Source organism: Hippopotamus amphibius, chromosome 8 (assembly GCF_030028045.1).
Source record: "Hippopotamus amphibius kiboko isolate mHipAmp2 chromosome 8, mHipAmp2.hap2, whole genome shotgun sequence".
Lineage (NCBI taxonomy): Eukaryota > Metazoa > Chordata > Mammalia > Artiodactyla > Hippopotamidae > Hippopotamus > Hippopotamus amphibius.
The window spans coordinates 102471863-102485768 of NC_080193.1; positions in this window are offsets into that span (position 1 = coordinate 102471863).

A 13906-nucleotide genomic window follows, 5' to 3' on the forward strand; every position below is an offset into this window, starting at 1 on the left:
TTAATACGCAGACCTTGTCATCATCACTGCTCCATTTCCTTCACTAATGTGCCCTCTGGCCACAATCTCCTTCTTTGTTTGTTCATTTATTTATTCAAAAACTATTTATCAAGCATGTCCTCTTATACTGAATTAAGTGCAGGAGAGAGGGTGATACCCAAGATGAAATGGATCCCGCTCTCGGGGAATCTACAGTCTGCTGGAGGAGGCAGACATAGACGAGTAAATACACAGCTGAGATTCTGAAGTTTTGGGTAGAGGGGTGAGTCAAATGTTGGAAGCGTGGTTGGAGAAGGCTCTTTGAATAGGTGATGTATGTACTACAATCTAAACGAGGAATCAGCCTGTTGAGTTGGAGGAAGAGTTTTTCAGAGAGTGGAACCAGAAGTTCTAGGGCCTGAGGCAGGAAAAAGCGTAAAGTACTCAGGGATCTGTGTGGCTGGAGGCTGTGATCAAAGAACAGAATGAAAGGAGATAAGGCCAGGGAGATAAGCAAGGTCCATCTCTCAGGGACTTTGTAGGGCCTAATGAGTTTTCATTTTCATGTCTTGGGAAGCCTTCAGAGAGTTACTACTAGGGGACTAACGTGATCAATTTACTTTGGAAGGGATGCACCCTTTTCCACACACCCTTTACTCACATGCAGCAACTGTTTATATACACAGATATATTTTTAAAAATATTTATTTATTTATTTGGTTGTGCCAGGTCTTAGTTAAGGCGTGTGGGCTCCTAAGTTGCAGCAGATGGGCTCCTAGTTGTGGCATGAGAACTCTTAGTTGCAGCATGCATGTGGGATCTAGTTCCCTGATCAGGGATCGAACCTGGGCCCCCTGCATTGGGAATGTGGAGTCTTAACCACTGCGCCACCAGGAAGTCCCTAAACATGTTTTATATTTGCTTAAGAATCAGTTGTAGGTTTTAGAAAGTATAGGTCAGAGTGTGACTATTCTGACTTATGGAAGAGAAGAGCTAACAAGGAGGGTTGGTGAGACATGGGATGCGGAGAGCGAGATGCAATGACAGGAAGTCCTTCCTAGGATTTGAACCTGGCAGTGGATGTGAGTAAAGGAGGTTTTAGAGAAGATGAAGAAATCTTTTTTGGCACGTGGTGAATTTGAGTTGCCCATAAGGCATCTAAGTAGCAATACTGAGTATATAAAATGTATATATATGTATGTTCATAGAAAATATTCTGGAAGGACACACACCAAAGTTTTAAGTTATTATTTCCAAGTGGTAGGATTATGGGGGATGTTTATTCTTTTTTAGCATATATATGCTGTGATCATGTATTATTTGCATATCCAGGAGGCATAGGAGATGATCTTGAGCTATCCCTGTGTGGCTCGTGGCACCGATGCTAAATAGCTTGCTCTTACCTACTTCCCACTTTGTTTCTTGCCCATTCAATATTTCCCTAGATTCTGACCTCAGGTAGTGACTCTCTCTGTCCTCAGACCGGACTCCAGGCACAGTGTCCTTGGCCTTGCCACTTGTTTCTTCCTTCTAGCACAATTTGGACCCTCCCTCAGGCCATGGTGCTGCTGGCCACCCTGAGGAACAGAGAAAAGATGCTGGGATACCCAGCGGGTGCTCTTCTCTGTGAAGCAGTATTTCACTTTGTAGAATTCTGCAGGACTTCGAGACCTTGGAGAGAATGTTCACGCATACAAAATAAAGGGTCGGCAAAATATGACAGACTTATGACGTAGATGAGAAGACAAGGCTTAAGACTTTTTTAATACATTTATGTATTCACTTATTTATTGGCCACGTTGAATCTTCATTGCTATGTGCAGGCTTTCTCTAGTTGTGGCGAGTGGGAGCTATGCTTCGTTGCAGTGCGTGGGCTTCTCACCGCGGTGGCTTCTCTTGTTGTGGAGCATGGGCTCTAGGTGCGCGGGCTTCAGTAGTTGTGGCTTGTGGGTTTAGTTACTCCGCAGTGTGTGGGATCTTCTTGGACCAGGGATCGAACCCATGTCCCCTGCACTGGCATGCGTATGCTTAACCACTATGCCACCAGGGACGTCCCCTTATTCAAGATTGAATGGTTGATCATCTCTTAAGAGGCCCTTAAAATGAGTTAGGTAACAAACTATTCTTCATCTCCACTGAGGGAAGAGCAAAAGAAAATGGGCTTACATTGCACAAGGGAGATTCCGGTTAGATCAGTGACTTTTAAACTTTTAGCGATGGAACACCTTCTTTAAATAAAACGAAACCTGGGAGCCCAATATATAAAACAGAGAAAAGGGAGATGGCTAACGAAAGCCTGAGTTGGGGCTGCTTAGCACAGCTAGCTCTTTCACCCCTCAGAGGACTTGCCAAAGCAATTTGAAAACCAGTGGTTTAGGTCAGGGGTGAACAAACTTTACCTGGCTGCCTGCTTTTGTATGGACCCTGAGTTAGGAATGGTTTTCCCAGGGATGTCCCTGGTGGCGCAGTGGTTAAGAATACGCAGGCCAGTGCAGGAGACACAGGTTCAATCCCTGGTCCAGGAAGATTCCCATATGCTGCGGAGCAACTAAGCCCACGAGCCACAACTACTGAGCCCACACAGTACAACTACTGAAGCGCACGCACCTAGAGCCCATGCTCCACAACAGGAGAAGCCACCACAATGAGAAGCCCGTGCATCACAACAAAGAAGCCTCCGCTCCCCACAACTAGAGAAAAGCCCATGAGCAGCAGCCAAGATCCAATGCAACCAAATAAATAAATAAAAAAGAATGGATTTTCCAGTTTTAAATGGCTAGAGGCAAAAAGGATTATTTTACATGACGTAAAAATAGATGAAATTCAAATTTCAATGTCCATAAAATTTTATTAGAACACAGACAAGTTCATCTGTTTAGATATTTCTATGGCTGTTTTTGCACTACAAGGGCAGAGTTGTGTTTGCAATAGAGAGCGTATGGTCTGTGAAGCCTAAAATATTTACTGATCTTTTGCAGAAAAAGTTTGCCAAACTCTGGTTTAGATGAAAGAAAAGGTTTTATGATACTGTTTTTAACACTAGGAAATGTGATCAACGGAGCTTATATGATTTCTCCTTTTGGAAAGCATCACAGTTAGGCTAGGCTGTGGTTTAAAGAGGTCCTGTCTGTAGGGAGGGAAATGACTGGTCTCAACCTCTCAGGATTCCTGAAAGTCTGTCCCTTCCAGCCCTGGGAGGCTGTGGTTTTATCCTTGGGCTCCAGCCAGTCGCCTTCAGACCGCTGAAGGGAAAAGAAGAAGGCAGTTACCTGGCGGTATGCCAACCCCCCCCCCCCCCGCCCCCCCATCCTCCCTCCACCTCCTAGTTTGGAGCCTGAAATTCCTGGCAGTTAAAAAAAAGGATTTCCTTCAGAAGAACACAATTGTGGTAAAGCTCCGGCCAGCTAGTCACTTCATTTCATAGGGTGGGAAAACATCTGTGATTTGGGAAGAGGAAAGAAAACCCAATCCTAAGAATTGAAGAGAGATGGAGGAAAGCTCTAAATAAGACCATGAGAAAGAAAAGCACATCTAGAACCAGTAGAGAATGAATAACAAAATCTTAATATCTATTTATACTTCTTTTCAAATTATTACAGATCATTTAAGATCAAATCAGATCATCTTCCTTAACTTATACTTACTACAGCCCTTTGGTCCCCAGTCTAGCATTTCATAAACACTAGGTTTCTTCCACTATATTAAACAGGTGGAAGCTGGAGTTATAATTCTGTCATCATAGCTGTTCTGTGATTCTAGTTCATCTGCTATAGAATGGGGGTGAGGGACTTCCCTGGTGGCCCAGTGGTTAAGATTGCACGCTTCCACTGCAGGGGGTGTGGGTTCGATCCCTGGTGGAGGAACTAATATTCCCCATGCCACACGGTGTGGCCAAAAGAATAAATAAATAAAACAGGGATGAGACCTTAATACCTTCAAAACCATAGGGTGATTTCTCAGCCTAAAGTATAAAGACAAGTAATTGGGGACTAAGGGAGGGCATCTCAAATAATTTGTTCATTCATACTTTACACTCCCCACTTTGTTCTTTATTTGAAAAGCCTTGGTGATTGCACTGGTAAAACCACAAAGCTAACAAAAAATGTATAGCCCTCCTGCTCTCTACAGGGAAAAAACTAAACAAATAATAAAACAAATAGCCAGTATCATAGCTTTAGATAAAACATATATTGTGGCAGCTTTGGACTATGGCTTCATTTGTTTTATATTAAAAAAAATAATGCATGTGAATAATAACACAAGTGCATGGTTTTATAAAATGAAACAATACAGAAAGGAATGGAAAGAAAAATCTGTCTCCCTGTCCTCTGATCCCCAAATCACCAATTGCTCTCTCCAAAGGTGGCAACTGTTAATAGTTTCTTGTATATGGATCCAGTGGGGAAAAAAAAAATTACGTATATGTCCTTTCAAAAATTTTACACATGGTTTCACACTGTTCTGCACTTTGCTTTTTGCACTAAATACTGTACCTGGGAGATTTTTCTGTATTTTAATGGTTGCAGTTTTTGGACATATGATTATTTACTGGCCCTTATTTATGCGTTATTGTGGTTGTTTCTGGTTTGTTTTACTATTGTGAACAATGTTATAATATATATCCTAGTACCTATGTCTTAGTGATGTCCATGACTGTATTTGTATATTAAACTAGCAGTATCTTTGCTTGATTGCACTTTTACTTTTGTTTTTAATTAATTAATTTATTTACTAGCTGCATTGGGTCTTCATTGCTGCACACAGGCTTTCTCTAGTTGCGGCGAGTGGGGGCTACTCTTCCTTGTGGTGCACAGGCTTCTCATTGCGGTGGCTTTTCTTGTTGCAGAGCACAGGCTCTAGGTGCACGAGCAGTCGTTGCGGCACATGGGCTCAATAGTTGTGGCTCACAGGCTCTAGAGCGCAGGCTCAGTAGTTGTGGCACACAGGCTTAGTTGCTCCCTGGGATGTGGGATCTTCCTGGACCAGGGATCGAACCCATGTCCCCTGCTTTGGCAGGCGGATTCTTAACCACTGCACCACCTAGGAAGCCCTGCACTTTTACTTTTAATAGCTGTTAGCAAATGCCCTCCAAAAAGCTTCTACCAGTTTATACTCTTACCTACAAGGTATGTCTGTTTTCCTACACTCCGGTCAACACTGGGTATTACTATTATTATTTAATTTGGGTAATTTGATAGGGCATAATTCCTCTTATATTTATTGACCATTTGTATACTCTTTTTCTAGGATTACCTCTTATTTGTATCTTATATCTTTTTCTTATTAATTTAACTTCTTTACATGTTAAACTATTTCCTTGTCATATTTTGACCATTTTACACTATTTTTGCCATATAAAAATAGTATATTTTTATGTGGTCAATTTTATCAATCTTTTCCTGTTTTCTGAATTTCCTATATTTTTGAAAGAACTCCTCACTACATAATTATAAATTTCTCTGCTTTTTAAGACCGAAACAATTTGTTTGTTTATTAAAGAGGTTTTGTTTCTTCTGGCCTTGTTTAGTTCGGTTTTAGGTTTTTTCTTTGCTATGTTGATTCTTAAAAGGTCAAAAAACAAATGACAAAGAGAAAATATTTTGACTACATGACAATTAGATATTTTTGATTTGGCAATGAATTCAACTTTTTTGATTTGGCAATGAATGAAAACTATATGGGCCAGCATTTTGTGGAGCAAATCAAATATTTTTATCTCCAAATCTGAACCAAAAGCAGACAGTTTACTATCCATAGGCTCCCCAATTTCCCCTCCCACCTTTGAGAGCATGGCTTTTAAAAGACTTCCTCAGGGACTTCCTAGGTGGCGCAGTGGTTAAGAATCCGCCTGCCAAAGCAGGGGACATGGGTTCAAGCCCTGGTCCGGGAAGATCCCACATGCCATGGAGCAACTAAGCCCGTGCGCCACAACTATTGAGCCTGTGCTCTAGAGCCCATGAACCACAACTATTGAGCCCATGTGCTGCAACTATTGAAGCCCACGCGCCTAGGGCCTGTGGTCCATAACAAGAGAAGTCACTACAGTGAGGAGCCTGTGCTCCACAATGAAGAGTAGCCCCTGCTCGCAGCAACTAGAGAAAGCCCATGTGCAGCAACGAAGACCCAATGCAGCCAAGAAAAAAAAAGAAAAGAGAGAGACTTCCTCAAACAACAAGGACCTACTGTATAGCACAGGGAACTACATTCAATATCTTGTAATAACTTAAAATGGAAAAGAATCTTAAAAAAATTATATGTAAAGAATATATATATAAATGTATCACTGCTGCACATCTGAAACTAACACAGCATTGTAAATTAACTATACTTCAATTTTTATAAAAGGTTAAAAAAATTTTAAAAACTTCCTCTAAGATTTTGTATTAAGGTTGCACTAGTTGCTGAAACAAACAAGAGTATCTAATAGGTTGTGTCATACAAAAGTATCATTTTTATAGGTTAAAAAGTCAAATATTTGCAATTTCATATGGTTCAAACTAATATAATGACCCAAGTATAGCAAAAGTTTATTTCTTCCTTCAAAAAATCCAAAATGGAAGTTCTAGATCAGTGGGTAGCTGTCCTCCACATCACTGGTGGTGATTCAGGGCTCCAGGTGTCTTTTACCTTGTAGCTTTTCTATCTTAACACTGGCTTCTAAGGTTACTGTGTGTCTGCATCAAGCCAACAGTTAGGGCATTGAGGAGTGCAGTGAGGGACTTTTATGGACCAGGCCTCCAAGTGATGTACATCACTACCATTCCATTGGCTGGAACTCAGTTACATGACAGCATCTAACTGGAAAGAAGGCTGAGGAGCATAGTCAAACCGTGTGCCCAAAATATGAGATAAATGGTAAATGGCTCACTAGTGGCTGCCATACAAGGTTCCCCAATCCTTCCCACTGACTTCTCCCCTGGTATACATAACTCTTGAATCTTACTGTTTTTAACTAGAGCAGATGTTGAATAATAATACATTTGTTCAGTAGAAATTTTTGCATAAATGATCTCACCTGCGTTTCCAAGAGCCCTAAGATATACATAGAACTATTATTTCCATTTTATAGATGTAGAAACTGAGACTCCAAGAGGGACATGAACCGGTAAGTGGTGAAACCAGCTCATACTAACAGGAAGGCTACTTTATACAGTAGTTTTTGGCTTATGCAGCACTTTCATGTGGATTATTTTCTCTGACCACTAGTGTAGGGATCTTCCCATTCTGACAGCCAGCTTGTGGCCTCTCCATCACGCCCAGCTGGTTATTAGCATGTTGCTGGCCCAGCAGATTACAGGATATAAATAGATGCACTTGTTGTCTGACCAATGTTTTTTTCTCGACGACAGGCACATTTAATATTCACCCTTGCTATGAAGCCAAGGCCTCCTCTGCGTCTGGGCTCAGGTTAACAAGGCAGGAGTTTTGAGGCGCCAGGAACTCACAAGACGCCTTCCCCATGCTTCCGTGACCCTACACACCTCCAAGTGAGTATCAAATTGCCAAAGCTCAAGGCTGTTGGAGAGCAGCTTTAGGGTGAGGATGTGGGGTACAATGGGATGCAGCTGTACTAACAACTCTATTACCTGCCAGGGGATAGGTCTCTGCTGCTGTTATTTCTGCTGTTCCCTACTTTCTTCAGACCAAGGGAGGGGGATGGTTCATAATTTCCATATCTCTCATCTTCTACTGAGATCTCTACTAGTGCTTCCCTGAATTTCCCCTTCCTCAAAAGAGACTTAAAAAGAGAACAAGACTTTCATCCCCGGAGGGTGTGAGGTTTTAAGTTCACTCTGTAAACTCCCTGAGGGCAGCCACTGCTGAATCTTTTGTTCCCTTGAGTTCTCTTCACCCTTTAACAAGTGCTTGGACCATCGTGGGTTTCCCCAAATGCTTGTTGACTAACAATTTTGTAATGATCCTAGAAGTTTTCAGAGATAAAGAACACAGAATTAAAGCAAAATAAATAGCATACTATTGCTTTTAAAAAAATAAAACTTTTGGGACTTCTCTGGTGGCACAGTGGTTAAGAATCCACCTGCCAATGCAGGGGACACAGGTTCGATCCCTGATCTGGGAAGATCCCACATACTGTGGAGCAACTAAGTCCGTGCACCACCACAACTGAGCCTGCGCTCCAGAGCCCTAGAGCCACAACTACTGAGCCCACTTGCTGCAACTACTGAAGCCCGAGTGCCTAAAGCCTGTGCTCTGCAACAAGAGAAGCCACCACAATGAGAAGCCCTTGCACCAGAACAAAGAGTAGCCCCTGCTTGTCGCAATTCGAGGAAGCCCGCGTGCAGCAGCAAAGACCCAATGCAGCCAGTAAATAATTTTTTTTAATTTAAAAAAATAAAAAGAAAACTTTTAATTATGATTATTTTCAAGTATACAGGAAAAAAATATACATGATGAACACCCATATACCCACCACCACGTCTTTCAACAAGAGTCAAGTTATCGTCAGGCTATTAGGAAAACATTTCAGCATAGAGTATTGCACTTTCCAGAACCAGAGAGCAACTATCATTAGAGGCATTCCTAATGATCGGAATGGCATTGACTAAGTTCCTTCACCTCTCGCGCAGCTCACAGATAATGGTATTTGTTAGAAAGGGTTGTTTGACTACAAGTTAACGGCACCTGACACATAATAAGTGCTCAATAAATGTTAATGATCATGTTAGGCTTACTCTTAGGCGTATCATATTTTCCAGTAAATGACAGTAGACCGTAATTAAGAACCACAGAGGTGCAGGGCTGTGCTTACCATCGTGCAAGTTGTTCTCTGCACTAACCTGGGGTGGGGGTCATTGATTTGTATTTTCTGGCACCTAGTGGTCTACATAGTGTGTTGAAGAAAAGTTATCTTTTTCTACTCAAATTCCCTCTTTGGAGCAGTAGCACAGGGTTAAGTGGGAGTGTACAATCTTGAATATGATTCAGTTCTGTACCGATAAACTGGAATCCTCTAGCACATCTTCTCTACAGAATTTCAAAAGGCAGAAAGGGACAATTATCGAATTTAAAAGCACTTCATTCATATTAATATTTTAAAAAACTAACTACCATGTGCAAAATTGTGTTAGCAAGTAAGTGATTGGGGTAGATGCTAATAAAAAGACCATTATGAGACAGTTCCTGAAACAGGAACTTTCTCTTAACACTATTGGTTGGAGTATAAATTACTACGATATTTTGGAGGCAAACTGGTACTATTTTACACTTAATCCCTTTGATGCAGTAATTTTATACCTAGAAATTTATCCTACAGCAGCACAAGCACATGAGGATAAATGCACAAGAACATTCAGGGCAGCTTTGTAATAAAAGAGCAAAACAAATCAGCAAAAACAAAAACTATAAGTACTCCAAAGAAAAATACTAATAGCATTTTTATATGAAAAAATGGTGAGGTTGGTATGAACACTGATTTAGCACGTTAAGTTGATAGTCCATCAATTTAAGACTGAGAAATATGAAGTTATTTGGATGTCTGGGACTAGTCTATAAATTTGTCTCATTGACGTTTATTTCAAAGATGCTTTTGTGAGCTTTTTGCAATATGTTACGTGCTGCTTCAAATCTTTGTTCTCACAAGCTTAAAACCATGTTTTTTTCATTTATTTTATCCTAAATAGGCACAGAACACTTGCAGAATCAGCGATTAAATTCATTCCATCAAATGCAAATTCTTATGGACAGAAAATTGTGATGATTGTGTTTCTTGTACCTATTCAAAGTTTGCCTTATCTGTGTGGGAAGAACACTGACCAGATTAAATGTGCAGCCCCAGGGCCTCCTCAAACTACTTATAGTGAAACCATATAGCCGCTGCCTGATGCTGGTATTGTGGTGGTCCTCACTTTAACAAGATGCACAGGCCTGACTTCTTGGCCATCAGATTAGGTTCCAGTTTGGAGTATCACAGGGATAGCAAAACAACAGAAGGGAGCCCACCCGGTACGGTGGTCAAGGTGTATCCATCATCAGCTGGGAACTTGTCAAAATGCATATTCTTGGGCCTTATACCCTAGAGCTCTCAAATCAGAAATTTTTTTTTTTATAAATTTATTTATTGGTTGTGTTAGATCTTTTTTGCTGTGCCTGGGCTTTCTTTTTAGTTGCGGTGAATGGGGGCTCTTTGTTGTGGTGCACGGGTTCCTCATTGCCGTGGCTTCTCTTGTTGTGGAGGATGGGCTCTAGGCGCGTGGGCTTCAGTAGTTGCAGCACATGGGCTCAATAGTTGTGGCTCACAGGCTCTAAAGCGCAGGCTCAATAGTTGTGGCACATGGGCTTAGTTGCTCCGCGGCATGTGGGATCTTCCTGGAGCAGGGATCGAACCCATGTCCCCTGCATTGGCAGGCAGATTCTCAACCACTGCGCCATCTAGGAAGCCCAGAAATTAAAAAAAAAAAATTTTATTTTATTGGATGCATTGGGTCTTCATTGCTGCACACAGGCTTTCTCTAGTTGCGGCAAGCAGCGAGCAGGGGCTACTCTTCATTGTGGTACACAGAGTCCTCATTGAGGTGGCTTCTCTTGTTGCAGAGCACTGGCTCTAGGCGTGTGGGCTTCGGTAGCTGTGGCACATGGGCTCAATAGTTGTGGCTCATGGGCTCTAGAGCACAGGCTCAAGAGTTGTGGTGCACGGGCTTACTTGCTCTGAGGCATGTGGGATCTTCCCAGAACAGGGATTGAACCCGTGTCCCCTGTGTTGGCAGGTGGATTCTTAACAACTGTGCCACCTATGAAGTCCAAAAATTTACCTTTTAAAGAGTTCTCCTCAGAAGAACTAAATAGACATTTCTCCAAAGAAGACATACAGATGGCCAACAAACACATGAAAAGATGCTCAACATCACTAATCATTAGAGAAATGTTAAGTCAAAGCCACAGTGAGATATCACCTCACACCGGTCAGAATGGCCATCATCAAAAAGTCTAGAAACAATAAATGTTGGAGAGGGTGTGGAGAAAAGGGAACTCTCCTGCACTGTTGGTGGGAATGTAAGTTGGTACAGCCACCATGGAAAACAGTTTGGAGGTTCCTTAAAAAACTAAAAATAGAACTACCATATGATCCAGTAATCCCACTACTGGGCATATACCCAGAGAAAACCATAATCCAAAAAGAAACATGTACCGTAATGTTCATTGCAGCACTGTTTACAATAGCCAGGACATGGAAGCAACTTAAATGCCCATCAACAGATGAACAGATAGAGAAGATGTGGCATTCCTATATACAATGGAATATTACTCAGCCATAAAAAAGGAATGAAATGGAGCTATATGCAATGAGGTGGATAGACCCGGAGTCTGTCATACAGAGTGAAGTAAGCCAGAAAGAGAAAAACAAATATAGTATGCTAACTCATATATACGGAATCTAAAAAAAAAAAAAAAGGTCCTGATGAACCCAGTGACAGGGCAAGAATAAGGATGTAGTAGACACGGGGTTGGGGGGGCGGGGGGCGAAGGGGAAGCTGGGACGAAGTGAGAGAATAGCAGAGACATATTTACACTACCAACTGTAGAATAGATAGCTCGTGGGAAGTTGCTGTATAACAAAGAGAGATCAACTCGATGATGGGTGATGCCTTAGAGGGCCAGGACAGGGAGGGTGGGAGGGAGTTGCGGGAGGGAGGGGATTTGGGGATATATGTATAAATACAGCTGATTCACTTTGGTGTACCTCAAAAGCTGGTACAAGAGTATAAAGCAATTATATTCCAATAAAGAGCTTAAAAAAGAAAAAGTTCTCCAGATGATTATAATTCCCACAAAATTTGAGAACCACTGTTCTAATTAGTTGACCCTTGAACAATGGCAAGGGGTAGGGGCGCTGACCCCCACGTGGTTGAAAATCTGTGCATAACTTTACAGTTGGCCCTCCATATCCACATTTCCGCATCTGTGTACTGTAGTACTGCAGTATTTACTACTGAAAAAAGTTCCTGTATAAGCGGAGCTGCACACTTCATACCCATGTTATTCAAGTCAACTGTACTTATTTCTCCTTAAAACCAAACCCAGCATCAAAACTATAAAATACTCCAGAATTGCTATTTGACACTTGCTGCAAGAAACTTTGACCAAAAAAACTATTGAAAATGTCTACAAAGTTGCATTTGACTTTTGGTAATAGAGCTTACAGTTAATGACCACAGGACAAAGTATGTAGAAAACTGTGTTCAGGGCCCCCAAACCTACGTCTGTCACTTAGGTTCTTAGATTTGAGTTAATGGTCTTAAAACATTCATAAAGAAAAATCAGAAATAGCATTCTTAATTTTACTTTCATCTGAGTAACACAAAAAGTTAATTCCTCCACAGGTGGTTCATTCATCACTAAATAAACATTAAGTCCCTATTACCCAGGAACCCTGTTAGTGATAGAATACACAAAAAGGTCTGCAACTGGAGAGGGGAGATGTTCAAAGAATGTAGAAGGAAATTAATGACTTTTAAAACTCTCACTTAATTCTCAGGGAAATCTAGGTTCAGATAAGCAAAAATGCTCTGAGTACTTTACCACCCAAAGTGTTACTTCCATAGCATCACCAGAGAGCTTGCTGGAGGTCTGGACTATTCACTCTGACTTGCAGTTTATCAAGAGCCTCAGGTGATTCCTATGTATATTAAAGCTTGATATATTTGGCTCTAATGCATGGTTAAGTGGTACAGCTGGGATACAAAATGAGCCAGAGCCAAGTTTTAAATGACGTTAGGAAAGCATCAGATGGACTGAAGAGACTCCTTCAAGGACAGAACTGTGGAAATTGTTCTGAGGTTCGAGCTCTGGAGAGGGGGCAGAGCTCAGCCAAGGTCTTGATAAATAAGCAGACTGAGGCCCCAGTAGATGCTGGAGATATAGTAGTTTAAACCAGAAAATATAAATTTGCAGTTTTGAAGCATGGATTATTTTATGTGGTCTAGCCAAAGAAATTCTTCAAATTTGTCAACTAATATTAGGTACCAACAATTCACCTGAGCTTCCCATTTCAGCCTAAGTTCCCAAGGCTTTTTTTTCCTGCTGGGCTGCAGGGCTTGAGGACCCCAATTCCATGACCAATCAAATCTGAGTCCTAAACACTGGAAGGCCAAGGAATTCCCCCCAAAGGCTTTTCAATAGGATAAGTGCTTTATTTTAGCACAAAGAACCAGAACATACCTTTTGGGTAGTGATTCTGCAGTTTATGGGATCTTAGTTCCCAGACCAGGGATTAAACTCCACCTGCCCCGCCCCGTGAAAGTGCTGAGTCCTGACCACTGGACCACCAGGGAATTCCCTTGGTTAGTTTTAAATAGGACTTTAACACTTACAAAGTGGATAGCTCTGTGATTCACCTAGGTTTGCCTCAGGCCTGTAGGAGACCGCCCAAAACAACTAGATGCTTGTTAATTAGTATTCTCGAGGTCTATCCTGCTTAAGATATAAAGCTTTTGGACTACACAGCCCCTATCATGTCAACAGACCCTTTTCAAAATTTGTTAAACTAAGTCTGTTATGTCCCAAATCAAGGATATGTCGAGTACTATGGGGTGATACAAAACGACAATATTCTCTGGGAAGCAAAATAACCAGTTTTATTATATAAAAGTTCCTAGAGATGGCTACATGTATTTCGTGTAGCATTTACTTCAATCAAAATACCTGTATCGGAAATGTATTCCTATTTCTGAAACTTTGTATTATTTCATTTTCTACAAACCACTGTTAGGAGTAAAAGTGGCCATTATCTCTGATTTGCAAATGAGAAACTACAGAGCTGTTCATGTGCCCAAGGTCACATGAAAAGCAAAGGTGGAACTCAAAAACTTACAATCATTATAGCTCCTTCATTGCCGAATGCTTTTATTATATTGGGCTTTTTATAGCACCATGCCCGTGGCATACACAGAGATGCAAGACATTAAAGTCC